Raw genomic sequence first — 15,002 nt, 5'->3', positions numbered from 1 at the left:
ATCAAGGTAGGCTGCAAATGGGTTGTAGTGGAAGCAAGCAAGAAAAGAGAAGCTGCAGTTGAGTTTCTTCTTTCTTATCATATTTTCAATTAGTTTTTATATTAGATTTTGCTAAGCACTTTTTATTTAAGATTGGAATTTTAAAATTGCTTTTTTAAAAATATAAAAATGTATGGTTCTTTTAGGTAGAGATTTTAGTAGGTGAGCTAAGATCTTTCGTTACTTCTAAGTTTGGGTGCAAGAGTAAAGGAAAACAACTTATATTACATGAAAAACTAAAACCAGCTTTTATTTTGGCTAATAAATTTATTTTGAGCATTATTAAGATAAGATTAAGGACTTAGTGCAGGTAATGGTCAATCACTGTTGAAATAGTTGTGGCAAAGTTGTTGAAATATTTTGAGTTCCAGGTTGCAGGTAGGATTTCCAACTTACTGAGACACAATTTGCCTTAAAATAGAAATTGGTTTTACTTGTTTAATTGTGAAGAACTATTGTGTACATGTAAACACATCTTGTTTATTTGGCATTATTTTCTAACCTGTTAGAAATTTAGTTTTAAGTGTCTCAATATTAAATAATAACATATTAAGATAATTTATTTTCTTAGTTTAGATCTAAAGTCCTTTATCAAATATTAATACAGCTAGGTCCCTGATTACAAATAGTTTTGAACAGGTAGTCAATTAAGAAGAGGTACTTATAAGAACTTATTATCCTGCATTACTGTGGAGTTGTTCTAGAACTGGTGTTCAGATTAGAGACAATTAGAGACAATTAGATGATCATGATGTAGCCTGTTGGCTACAACTTCCCTGGAATTATTTCAAACCAGAATTATTTCATCTGACCTGAGAACTGAGGAAGAGCAGATGCTCCTGTTTTAGGGCTTGAGTTCTAGACCCATAGCATCTTGGTTGAAGGTGCCACTACAGGAGGTTTTACATCCCAGGTACAGGGAGAATGGGAGGGGGGAAAAAAAACATCTCCAATATTTCACATACTTAAAAGTAAATAGGGTATATAAGGTATTCAAAACCAGTCTATGAGTATTAAATTAAATTCAAAAACTTGGTTCCAGATCTGCTAGATGGTTTTCCATCAAGCTAGGACTGGAGGGCATTGCAAAAATCTGCATTATTAAAAGAAAACACAAAGCCCTGCAGATTTGCTCATTCCTGGAAATCAGTCCCTTGAAACTACAGGCAACTGCAGACAAATAGTTGCTACATTGTTGGACAAAACATTTAGTATTTACACTTGTGTCTCCCTAATTATATTTGCATAATGCAATTAGTATAATTAGACATCATGTACATTGCCAATCTCTTTTTTTCTCACAATACAGCTTCTTCCTTTTGGTTTCTTGGGGGGTTTTCTTGCTATTAAACAAGTTCAGTTCTAAGTGTGCTGGTGTGCATGCTCTTGTGAAAATTCCAATCCCCCTTCATTTCTAAGACATGAATCCTCTGTAATGTTTGATGCTCTTTCATGGTGAGCATGTAGTGACTGTGTAAGCCTGCTCTTCTCAGAAAGTAAAATCCAAGGGGGTGGGACTGACCAAAGTAAACCCATGGAGAAGCTCAGTGTGAAGATGTAAAGCAAGCTTTGCAGCTGGAGGAGCTCAGATCACCCCTCATGACTGTACCTGCCCTTCAGGTGTTTGAATAACAAAATTATACAAAAAGATGTAGTGAGGGTCTGGCTAACCTCAGGCTGTATTAAAAAAAGGAAATAATCAAGGAATGGTCCTGGCACAAATGCAGCAGTAAGATTTCTAATGCTGAAGGTCAGAGTAAACAGGGCTTTAAAATCTGGGTTTCAGACTGAATTTTTATTAGTGTTGCACTTACTGAAACCCCGGGGTCAATAAAGCCCAATGCAGAATGTCTAGCTCAAGTTTTCAGATGCCCAGACTTTATTATTAAAAATTCATCAAGCTTTTGTCATAGACATACTTGTTATTCTACATTCTTCTTCACATTTCAAAATACTGCTTCATGTACGTATTGCTGTGAGGACTGAAGTTCAAAGCCAAATATCACAATATAAGCCTTGCAGTAAAGCTGTGAATGGTGACAACAGTGACCAGAGGTACATTAACTAAAGCTGACCTTCAGGAGAGTTATTTTAACACAGCTTTAGATTTTCAGCACCTGAATCTTTTCTGCTGTGGCATTAGATGTTATTTACACTCTGGCCAGCTACCCAAAATTCTCAATTTATGTTCTGCCAGTTCTTAAAGGAGAACTTTCTCTCATGATTCATCTCGTGTGTTTGAAGAGCTGCAGATTTCCTGCTGTGAAGTAGCTTCTCAAGGTGAAATGACAACTGGACTTCTGAAGTATTTCTTGTTCTGAAGTAGTTCTTACTCTTTCCTAGAGATTTACTGAAATCGGTGGCAAAGGATAAAAATTCCAGATCAAAGTGAAAACCACTGCCAATCTGAGAAAACTGATTCTTAAAGAAAATTCTATTTACAGACTGGATTTGTGTTCTTAGAAGTCCCATTGCAGCCTTAGTTGTACTTCGATGGTTTTGTAACTGGATCTTCTGCTAAAAATATTCTTAACACTTAAGTGCTGTAAAATTATCGACTCGTTTGTCATTAATTCCCAAATTAATGTTTCTAGACATTCCTCTACAAGCCTTCCTGAGTATTACATTCCTTCAGCTAGTGAATAATGTTATTAATTATTCCATAATCTTATAGATGAGTGCAATTTCATCAGTGTAATATAAATCCCTACAGAGAGCTTCAGGGCTTGGTTCCACTCCATCATTTTATAATTAGAACACTTGTTGTTCTTGCCTAATGCCTGCCTTGTTCAAACAAGGATGCCAAGGCTAAACCTGGCACCTCAGGATCTCATTTGGGTGACAGCCTGCTTGGATGCTGGTGTTCAGATACAAAAACAATGTTCCTCTTTTTTGAAATACATTTCATTTTAGAAATACAGCTGCTGTTCACTTCCCATGACCATTCTGTTTCTTGGGCACCTGACAGATATCTCTGTTTCCTTGTATCACAATGGAAAAGTCTTCCTTTTTTTTTTGCTTATGTGCCCAAACTTCTTGACATGAATATGACCTCTTGTCTCATCAGAATCCCTCTCCCAACCTCATTACTCACTGGTGCTTGTTCTGATGCTCATATTTTTGCAGCAGTGGTACCAGAGGGGCACTCACATTTCTAATGAGTTTTACTTAACAACTTTCCAAGGGAAACAGGCTGCTGTTGAAGAAAAGGAAAAATGACTTCTGTTCATTGCTTGATACCTTCCCCTGCTGACTGAGTGAAGTTTACAAAATAACATAAAATAAACATGACCAGCAGGTCGAGGGAGATGATTCTCCCTTTCTGCTCTGGTGAGAGCCTCCATGCAGTGCTGGGTCCAGCTCTAGTTACCCCAACACAAGAAAGACATGGGGCTGTTGGAGAGAGTCCAGAGGAGGCCATGAAGACCCTCAGAGGGCTGGAGCAGCTCTGCTCTGGAGACAGGCTGGGAGAGTTGGGGTGTTCAGCCTGGAGAAGAGAAGGCTCCAGGGAGACCTTAGAGCACCTTCCAGTGCCTGAAGGGGCTCCAGGAAAGCTGGGGAGGGGCTTTGGACAAGGGCAGGGAGGGATGGGACAAGGGGTAATGGATTAAAACTGGAAGAGGGGAGAGTTAGGTGAGACATCAGGAAGAAATTCTTTGCCATGAGGGTAGTAAGGGGCTTGAATAGGTTGCTCAGGAAGGTTGTGGATGCTCCCTCTCTGGAGGTGTTCAAGGGCAGGTTGGATGAAGCTTGTGCAGCCTGGGCTGGTGGGAGGTGTCCCTGCTCATGCAGGTGGGTTGGAACCTGATGATCTTTAAGGTCCTTTCCAACCCAAACCATTCCATGATTCTATGATAGGAATACCCATACTTTGGATGTCAAAGTAACCTGAACCAAAGCCATGTATCACCATTATCTTTGCTATTGTGAACATACTTACTTGGAAAGTTAAGCAACTACTGGCACTGCTATTATCAGTGCATCTGATTCCAGTTTATACTTACCTAATCTCAACAATCTAAATACGAGACAAATGGGGGATGTAAGGCACTGGGACCCTTTTATAGTGCATGGGAGAAACAGGCAGCTTAGGAAGGTTGTTCATCCCACAAATTATTATTTTCTGGCTGATTATTTTCATTCCCTTTGGTTTAGGATACCTAAACAAATTTTACCTGGTTGCTTATTCTTGAAGTTTGATCAGAAGAAGAACATGAGTTGATGAAAAAAATATCATTTTCCTACCCTGTGAGAGTCCTGCAGGCACAAAAAAGTGTAACTAAGTAAAATATTGCTTTGAGTGGCAGACAGGTTAGTATTCCAGATCATGTCTAGCTGTGTTGAACTTGGCCGGGATTGTTTCAGGCAGTGGTGGCATCAGAGGGGAAAAGAAGAAAACAAACTACATTTTAATTTCTCCACAGTGCTGGACTGCTCACAGATAGTCATCATGATTTGTATGCAGGGATACCTGTGAAATCCACTGTTCCTGGGAACAAGTGTGTGCTGCATTTCAAGTGTTCTTAGGCAGAGATGCAAAATTAAGCTTATCTCTTTCAAAACCAATACTTCTTAGATGTAAACCAGAAAAAGAATTACTCTGCCTAGCATGAATATAGCTTGCAGATGTTTAATATTTATTTTCAGATATCCTCAATATCTCAGTTTGACAGTTCCATAACTGGTTTACGTCTTTCAAGAAGCAGCATTTTCATTAATTATATTTATTATCTGGGGAATCTTCTGGAAATTTCTCCTCGAGTTTTTGTGCATGGCAAAATGAAGAATAAGAAGCTCTTCCTCTAAGTTCTCAAAATTTAATATATTTTCATCATAACTCCCTGAACTCATCTCCTCTGTAAACAGTCATACAATCTTTCCATCTCTTTTTATGAAATTTTTATTCCAGGATCCCGATCATTTTCATAACCAGTTTCTGAACCCCTTGTGATTCTATGATATACTTCAGGAAGCTCTTTTGTATTTTTTTATGAGAAGTAGGATAACAGCATCTTTAACTGCTGTTTATATTTAATCTACTTTCCAGCCACAAAGTATTTTCACTGTTCACTACCTACTCGTGACATTTTACTCTTGCTTTGTCCTGCACATGCTCTTCTCTATTTCTAAACAGAAGATAGGATTTGTGTCAGCTGTTGCTAATATCTTTAAGTTAAACATCTCCATTTAATTTGCTGGTAGAGTCAGAGCAGGTTATATAAATTTGCCATTTGGAATTGCCTGAAATGTTTACTTTAAGGTGAAAAATATTTAGTGCATGTATGATCAGGAAAGCTGAATGGAGAATAAGAGCAGTTAGTGTTTAGCTATTGATAGGTAGGAGCAGGAGAAAACCATTTTAGAGAATTCAATATAGCCTGATTTAATGTTAACATTCTTGAATATTTCTTATATCTAGTTTCAAGAATTGACACCCAGAGCCTGAACTTAACAGTACCCATAAGAGACCATCTAACCTCTTTCCTACTCCAAGGTGTGATCACCTCTATTTAAATCCGTTTCTAGCAGATGACTTTCTAGATGTTTGTTATTAAGCACTTCTAATTATGAACACACAATTTGTTCCTTTTAGCTGCCTAACTACTTTCACTTGGAAGCTTTTACCTGTTGTCTGACCAAATCTCCCATTCTCCATCTTTTACATTCCCTCTTGCAATGTCCTCAATAGCTACAAACAGCTTCTGTTTTGAAAGCAATCTTTCAAAAATTAAAGACATTGGATTGCTTCATATGTCACCTTCACTTGAACCCATTACAGAAAGAAATTAGCCTTGACATTCCTTTCACCAAACAGAATTCCTTAATTTCTTATGTTTATCTTGTCAATGTTTTGAAACAATTTGGTGTGGGGTTTTCTTCTCTAGTATTTTACTGGGAATGGAAGTTAAAAAGCTCAATCTGTGATTCTAATTCCTTCTTTTCTCTGTTTTTAAAGTAAGCAAATGTTGGGTTCTTTCCCAGACTTCAAATTCCCCCTCACCTTCCCTGCATTCCTAAGAAAGCCGATAGAAAGAACTTTGGTTGTTCTGCTAAATCTGAAATCTTGGAATTACTTTCTTCAAATGCAGCATAACTGAAAATATCAGATGTGACCACGTGTTCCCTGCCCCTTCTCACTTACATCTTACACTGTGTTCCTTTGATGGTGCTAGCTATATGAAAAATTGTCTACTTCTTCCACTTGATCTTGTATATGCAATTGTAATTGCAAGCCTTTAGAAACCTGTCTGCTTGTAGATCTCATCATGTGTGCTTTTATTACACCAGAGAAATTTGAGGTGTTGAAAGTGCAAAAAATGAATTTATGACTGTGGGGAGGAGCATGCCCATGTACATTTTCAAATTTAGGTAATAAAAGAACAGGGCTGAGACAGGACAGGGCAGCCAGTCTGACTATATTACAAGTCCAGTGTGAATTTGTATAACTAAAAGATTAAGAATGCAGGAAAGCATGGTCGTGTAGATGTCTTTGATCCCTGTGGCCAGTGGAACATCAACACTTGGTGACATCAAGTTTTTCCTCTGCAAAGCTCGATGGTCAAACACAAAGTGGGAAGGATCATTTTTGTTACTTTGTTAGTGGGAAAACTGACCGAGAGGGAAGTAACTCACACAATATCATTTCATTTATCACTCTCACAAATAATGAGATTTCGTGGCACATTTCTAAACAATCTGCAGGTCATATGGGTAAATCTCAAAAACCTCAAATATTTTAGCTTCAGTGAACTGACCCTTTTGAATCTGCCAACTTTCTGGAGCGTAAAGACAGCACGATGGAATCAGAACTGAGCTACTCCCCAGGTCTTTTAACCTAGGAAATTATGATAGAGAGCCCAGGGTTTCCCTTGGAGCTTTATTTCCAGTACTGGGATCAGCAGATGCTTTTGCCAGCCACAAAATCTCACAGAGAATATATATTGATGCTTTCCATCCCTTAACCTTTGTGTTCCAGGAGTTAATCCCTGTAAGCAGTTCCTCACTCAACCAATATCTTTATCTTACAGATGGATTTTTTTTCATGCTTGCACATGTCCAGATACCTGGGACAAGACCAGAGTGGAGTCTCCACAGTATTTAAAATGTGACTGAAGACAATGGTGTCCCAGAGGGAGATAGTTGAAAGTCTATTTGTTCAGGTAACAGCAGCAACAGAAATATAGTGGTATGGAAAGCGACTCTAAAAATCTCAGGACTAAAATTTCTTCCAGATCCATGTCTCTCACATCTTCCTACATGAAAAAAGTACTCCAACTCTGAATCTATCTTGGAGAAGATAATTTCAGAATTATCAGAAGGATTAAATTCAGTTCTGCTCAGTGGACTAAAGTGAAGAGAGACACCAAGTAGAGGAGCTGCTGAGGAACTAGGGTTGTCCAGCCTGGAGCAAAGGAGGCTGAGGGGAGACCTGCTGGCTCTGCAGCTGCCTGAGAGGAGGTTGGAGCCAGGGGGGTCGGGGGTCGGTCCCCAGGAACAAGGGATGGGACAAGAGGAAACGGCCTCAAGTTGTGCCAGGGGAGGTTTAGATTGGATCTTGGGAACAATTCCTTCCTGGAAAGGGTTGTCAGGCCCTGGCCCAGGCTGCCCAGGGCAGGGGTGGAGTCCCCGTCCCTGGAGGGATTTCAAAGCCCTGTAGATGTGGTGCTGAGGGACATGGGTTAGTGGTGGCCTTGGCAGGGCTGGGTTAACAGTTGGACTTGTTGATCTGAAAGGTCTTTTCCAACCAAAACTACTTCATATTTCTAAGTTGGTTAGTGTGTGCATGACAGAGAGTACAAAAATCTCTGCAATTACAACATCAGAAAAGAATTTTGAACACAAAGGGGAACCCCATCATTATGTTGGTTGGGTCTTTAGACATGTCTACACACAGCCTTTGTAAAAACCATTTCCCTTTAATATTCACTGATTGTCCTTAAACACATTGTCCTGGGATTATTCTGCAGCCTCTCAAGTACTTCTGTTCTTTACTATTCTTTACTTCTATTTCTTTACACCATTTTAAACACATCATGGGATCTTGACTGATAGTCCAGGTGTAAAGGCATCCAGAAATGACTGAGCCTAAAGAATAAGGTTCCCACAGAAACAGAGCTAAGGTTCAAGTTCAAGGTCATAGGGAATTGATGCATACTATAAAGATGAACATTTCTTCTTAAAATACATTTAAGGGTTGGAGTAATGGTTATTATTTCATTGGTCATGTATTAGTTCAGATTCTTCCAGCTTTCTCCTCCTATTCTTCTATTCACAGCAATTTTAAAAGGAAAGCAAGAGAAAAGTGTGGCAGAAAATTTCTAAGCAGATTAGCTTTGGGATTTAAGTGTGGGGCAGCTGCAGAAAAGAACTAATTGGGAATGGTGTTAATGATGAATCAACACATTTCTATGTGATAGAGGAGGAAAAAGGAAAAAAAAAAAGAGAGAAATATTTATTATCTGACAAATGATGCAAGGTTTCCTGTTTCTTGATTGGTACTGGAAAATAAAATGAATCAGTTATTCTGCTGATGTCTGTTGGTATGAGTCTGATCTCAATGGCAGACAATGATTTTATATTAACTTGAGGCTTTGGCACAGTGGATTCATTGTATCCCAATGAAAAGGTCTGTCCCAGAATGATTGTTCTAACAAGGAGGTGTTTACAGCAGCAATGAGCTGCTAAAATAAATTAATTATTGATCTGATTACACTTCAGCTTACTTCTTGCCCTGAATGGATGAAAACTATATAAGGAAGCAGTGTCCCAGCCTTTGCTGAATGGGTCTGGTGACAGAAAACAGATGCAGAAAATTATTTTGAGATGATTTTTAGAATTTCTTTTGTGAGCTCAAGAAAGAACTAGTTGCTGATGAATTTGTATCCAGTGGCATCATCTGCATTGTTAAGACATCAACAGTACAAGAAGTTTTTCTGGCAGCTGTTCTGGCTGTGCTTTGCATCTTAATCAGGCATGAGTTTCCAGAAAGTGGTCAAATAGTCAGCAGCTGAAAAAAGGAGGAGGAGGAGAGATGTGCTCCTTTCATATTGGAAAAGCTTTGTATAATACAAGTTTTTAGTGTTGATCTCCATCTTCTCATTGCCCTTGGTACATTTCAGTTTATTCTTCTGGTTGAGTTTTGTAATCTTCTTTATAATCCCTTAGATCTGTGCTGTCTGAAGTGTGTAAGATGGGCCTTGATCTCTTTGGATGTGGGAAAACATCGTTACTAGACATGTCTCCATTAAACATACTCACGTTGGGTTTTCTATTTTGTGATCTCCTCTAAAGATGACCAGTCATTTCTTACTACTAGCCATTTCAGTTTTCATCATTGAACCTTTTTTTATGTCCCTTTTCATTTTAGTCTCATGACATTCACCTGTTCCTTCCTAGAACCCCAGTTACTAACGACCTTTTGATTCGCCTCTTTCTTTCATCTTCCTCTGTTCAAGTCATATTTCAAAGTTAAATATGGTATAGAAGATGATGTGGCAGCAAATAAATGAGTCATCTGCTGGAACAAGGACTGTTGTTTTTTTCTATCCTGCAGAGGGAATTTCCTTGAATTAAAAGAAAAGGTCAGAATTCAGTGAAGAACAGGCAAAAAGAATGCAGTGAGTAATGAATCTTGGTGCACGGTGAAAGTGCGTGTGACTGGGATTTAAAGAGGGGGAAAGTTTGGAAAATATTTCTTCTTTTCTTTTCTTTTTTCTTTTTTTGCAGACTTAAGTGACTAAGAACTAACATCCTGAGCCTGCTGTTAGCTGTATGTATTGTCCTTTTATTCACACACAAGTTCTCCCCTTGCTTCCAAATGTTTTTTTGGAGTCACTAGCTTTGTCCTCCTTCAATCTCTTCTATCTGATGTTCTTGTCTCTCCATGGCAGAGCCTTTGCTTACAGATGTTTCCCAGTTGATGGTCTTTGGCTTTTGTAAATGGTGGCAGAAGGAACTATTCTGGGTAAATATGTAAAACACACATGCATTTGCTTTTGAAGAGTAGCCTGTCTTTCTTTGCATTCCTTGTTCCAGATAAAACCAGCTTCGAATAAAATGGACATTGGAATGAGGAAGAACAAGACAAAAGCAGTAATGAAGCCCAGTAGCCTCACTTAGCACAAGAAACGCCAGGCTGATGAAGAGTTTTTACTCAGTATTTTAATTACAGAGTTAGAACAACAACAGGACATGGGGATGTGCTGAGAGCAAGGAAGAATTGGGAGGGTGAAAACGTGCAACAGCTTCTCTAGCATGAAGGTGCTCAGAGCCCTGAAACTGACCTAGCTCAGCTCCAATCCTCCCAAGAATCATAGAATCATAGAATTTTTTTGGTTGGAAAAGAGCTTTAAGGTCATCAAGTCCAACCAGTAACCCAACACTGCCAAGGCCACCACTAACTCATGTCCCTCAGCACCACATCTACAGGGCTTTAAAACCCCTCCAGGGATGGGGACTCCACCCCTGCCCTGAGCAGCCTGGGCCAGGGCCTGACAACCCTTTCAGTAAAGAAAAAAAAAAAAAGGAAAAAGACCCCTACTTGTTCTTCATGTCATTCCAGAGCTTGTGTCCACTTTGAGCCACAGGCACTCACCACAGGCTCTTTGAATGCCTGTCAATCCTTTGCCTGTCAGGCAGTAACAGATCATGATAGCTCTTCATGGCTCTAGCCAAAGGGTTAGGTAACCTGTACTGTGTCTTCTAAAGCAATAAAACAAATTAAATTAACGAGAGGCTTTTAAAATGCATGTTTATAATAATGAGGTGAGCCTTTTAAATCAGGTCTGGCCCAAACACCAGTTATTTTAGCACATGGATCATGGCCAGCAAACTCTTTCTTGGGCAGAAAAGTCCTCTTTCCTCCTCCAGTGCTTCAAAACACCTTCAGAGACAAACTTGGAAATGGCAACTTGCAACTAGAAGTTTCACTAATAAATCAAAAGAATGAAAAACAAAGAGAAAGTATTTGAATATCTAATTTAAAGGGAAATGACAAGGTTAAATGTCTTGCTGGCATTTGGATATTGTGCTGGGTGCATTAGAAATGCAGATGGATTGCTGGGGTGTTGAGAAGGCAGCAATCCTAGGAAGTAATTTATAACCTGTCATATTAGAAATTATTTAAAGGAAGAGGAAACATGTCTGGAAATCTCAGTAATGTATATAGAAAAAACATCAAGAAGCAGTGAAATTTAGTAAAAAAATGGAAGTCTTTCGATTTAAAGTAAAAATTCAAGTTCCATTTAAATATCCATGAGAATTTTTAAAAAACAATTTGCGTGACTTACAAAACCTAAAGAACTAACAAATATAAAGATAATAAAGGTACAAGAGATGAATAATTCCCTGAGCAGCAAAAAATATGGTATGATGTGTACTTTAAGAAAGCTGGTGACAGTAGAGCGATAGAGGTATTAGCATTGTTCAGAACAACACTGACCAAATACACAAACAGGAGTGGAAAAAACATAAATTACTGTAGGTTGCACAAGCTTTAACTCACCTCTCTTTGGAATTGAACTCTGGTTACATTAAAGTTTGAAAGATAACTTTTAGGTGGAACCACTTTTCAGTGGTGCCCAGTGACAGGACAAGAGGCAACGGACACAAACTGAAGCACAGGTGGGTCCCTCTGAACATCAGGAGGCACTTTCTGCCTGTGATGGTGGCTGAGACTGTTAAGTCTCCATCCTTGGAGATGTTAAAAAATCTGCCTGGACACAGTCCTGGGTAACTGGGTCTAGGTTGGACTGCTTGAGCAGGGTGGTTGGACCAGACGATGTCCAGAGGTTCTGTCTAATCTCAGCCATTCTGTGATTATTCTTTTGAACCAGAGTTTAAATTATTGTTGGCAAAACCTTCACATTTGTGGCCTAAATATAAATAGAAAGAGAACAATAAGACTCTATAATAAAAAAAAAAAATATAAAAATGATTCTATGAAAAATATTGAAACTTTACTTTTCATTATTTCCTCTGGAAAAGGTTTTCTTGTTCTTCCTTGCAAAATTCTGGATTGCAATGAAATTTTATGAGCATAATTACAGATATTCAAGTTGGTTTTTTTAATGGAATTGTTTGGGTCTTGGAGCAAATATTCCACAAGCAGATACAGAATGAGAAGTCAGGATTAGTCTGGTAGCCAAAAGATATATAGCTGCAGATACATTGCAGAGCCTCTTATCAAGAGGAGAAAGATCTTAGTCTAGGCTGAGGACTGTTTACACCACTTCTGGTTGGTTCAGAGCACTGTCAGACTGATCCCTCAAAAGACCACTTAGATAAACCCTTGGAAACATCTGTTTAGGAATATATTTTATTAACATGAGAATTATCTGCCCAGAGAGCAGCCCAGCTTGTATCTCAAATGTGGCTCCAGCCTTTGGAGAAATGATATTTTGCCAAAGTTTGTTCATTAAATTTTTCTTATTCCTTGTGTGGCATGTTTGAACAGCTCAAGACTTTCTTTAGGTGTTGTTCCTCTGCAAAATATATTGCAAATACAACCTCTGGGGTTTTGGATCAACAGCAGAACATCCTTACTTGGTGAGCAGAGTTGCTGTTCCCCTCTGCAAACCTTGTTTGAATTTGGATTTTCTGTGTAGGCTGCATGGCTCTTGCATGGTGTTCTGGAGCTTTTCCACTGTGTGTGCATAGCTGAAGAGGTGATGGGAACACCAACAGCTTTTTGTCTCCTGAAATGCCTACACAGACTCAAGGGATGGCTGTGTTTGAGAGCCATTCCCCTTTTCCAGGTGGCATGAAGTACTGGCAGGTCACTTGCAGTTGAAACAAAAAGGAGCTTGTGCTACTGCAAAATGAGGAAATGTTTGCCCTTTGGAGGAGCTACAGATGTTTAAGGGAAGTCCCACTATCAGACGTGCCAGGAAGGCTTGAGCTGCTCTAAATGAGGCCCCAGTGCAGTGGATTTTTTTCAAGTACACACCAGTAAAAAGCATATGTGTAACTGCAGAGCCCATGCTGGAAAAAAAAATAAAAATAAAAAATGGGTGAATCTCCAGAGCTCTCAAGAACTCTTAAAGAAATCACAGAATCAGAGCATCAGAGAATCACAGAATATTAGGGGTTGGAAGGGACCTCCAAAGATCTTTGAATCCAACCCCCCTGCCAGAGCAGGACCAAAAAACCACACACTACTAGCACGGATCACTCAGAAAGACATCCAGAGAGGTCTTGAAAGTGTCCAGAGAAGGAGACTCCACAACCTCTCTGGGCAGCCTGTCCCAGGGCTCTGTCACCCTCACAGGAAAGAAGTTCTTCCTCATGTTGAGGTGGAACTTCCTGTGCTCGAGTTTGAATCCGTTGCCCCTTGTCCTATCACAGGGCATGACTGAAAAGAGGTTTTCCCTGTCTGCTTGATGCCCAGCCCTCGTGTATTTATAGACATGAATTAGATCCCCCTTCAGTCTTCTCCTCTCTAGACTGAAAAGCCCCAGGTCTCTCAGCCTTTCCTTGTAAGGAAATCTACCTATGGCATTAACTATTTCTGTGGGACAGAAGAATAATGGCAAAATGCTTCCTAATAATTGCATTTATGTAAGTTGACCAGTACAAAGAAATATGCTGTGGCTTTCCATCCCCTTCCCCCAGCCCCTGGCAAAATGTGACAACAGAACAGTTCTTTGGCAAGAAGAACTCATATTTCTTCATAACAGACTCCTCTGAGTATGTTGAAATGGCAAAATCAGAGAAAATGTTCCTGTTATTGAAAAAGAAACTCCAAGCAATTCAAAACTCAAGGGCATTATGATTGACAGGATGCTGAAGAGTCACTGACACTAAAGGATTTGACAGCCTTTCAAACACATGTTTCAGATGATAGTTTTCTTTCCAAATGAGAAATTTGCTGGTAGAAATCCAAAAGGGTCAGGAGATACTGCATTTCAGAGTTTAGATGCTTCTCACTTCTCATCAGTTTGTCTTGAACACTGAGTTTTGGTGCAGCATCTCCTCTTTGCTCCTGCTGAATCTTAAGCAGATGTCTTAACTCCCACCCTGCAACATCCACCTCCATCAAAGTCTGTTGTACTTTTCTGAACTCTGCATTAGAAAATCATAGAATTATAGAATGGTTTGAGTTGGACCTTCAAGATCATCTAGTCCCAACCCCCCTGCACGGGCAGGGACACCTCCTACCAGCCCAGGTTGCTCCAAGCCCCATCCAACCTGCCCTTCAACACTGCCAGGGATGGGGCAGCCACAGCTTCCCTGGCCAACCTGGGCCAGGGTCTCACCACCCTCATAGTGAAGAACTTTTATTGGCAAGATTCTTCTGAGCCTTGTCTTCATTTATGGTGGGAGGGACTTTGTCTCCCTGAGCTCTGTCCTGTGGGCCATCAACTTAAGCTTTCAACCTGCTCATGGCTATTCTTTAGGGACAACATCTCCACCCTTCTTCTTCCTCTCCTGTCCCTTCTGAACAGCTTGTAGCCATCAATAGCCACACTCCAGTCACAGGACCATCCCACCAACTTTCAGTAACTGCCACTATGTCATAGCTTTCCTATATCACAGGAGCTTCCAGCTCCTCCTGTTTGTTGCCCAGGCTGTGTGCATTGCTGCAGAGGCACTTCAGCTGGGCTGCTGGCCCTGTCACCTTCTTAGAGGGACACTCCTTTATTCCCCCAAGGCATTTTGTGGATGTTACCCTGCTGTCACCAATTACCTCAGGAGCCTCATTTTGCCTTGGAAGGTAATTTTTTATCTGCTTGCACTGTAGATGACCGAGCATTTGTGGATTTTTTCACTCCCTCCTTTGTGCAGAGGCCCAGAGCAGAGCTTGATGACTCAGGAGAGGGACATGCTATACCCTCCCACATCTTCATGACTGAAACGTTAGAGAAAGGAAAGTCACCTGGACCCACACTCCTCAAAGCAACAAAGGTCTGTGGTGTGTAGGACCCTACAGCTGACTTTGGCATCCAGATCTGCAGTATCTTGGT

This window comes from Apus apus, chromosome 4, assembly GCF_020740795.1.
Source record: "Apus apus isolate bApuApu2 chromosome 4, bApuApu2.pri.cur, whole genome shotgun sequence".
NCBI classification, from domain to species: Eukaryota; Metazoa; Chordata; class Aves; order Apodiformes; family Apodidae; genus Apus; species Apus apus.
Note: the sequence above shows the minus strand (reverse complement) of the source record.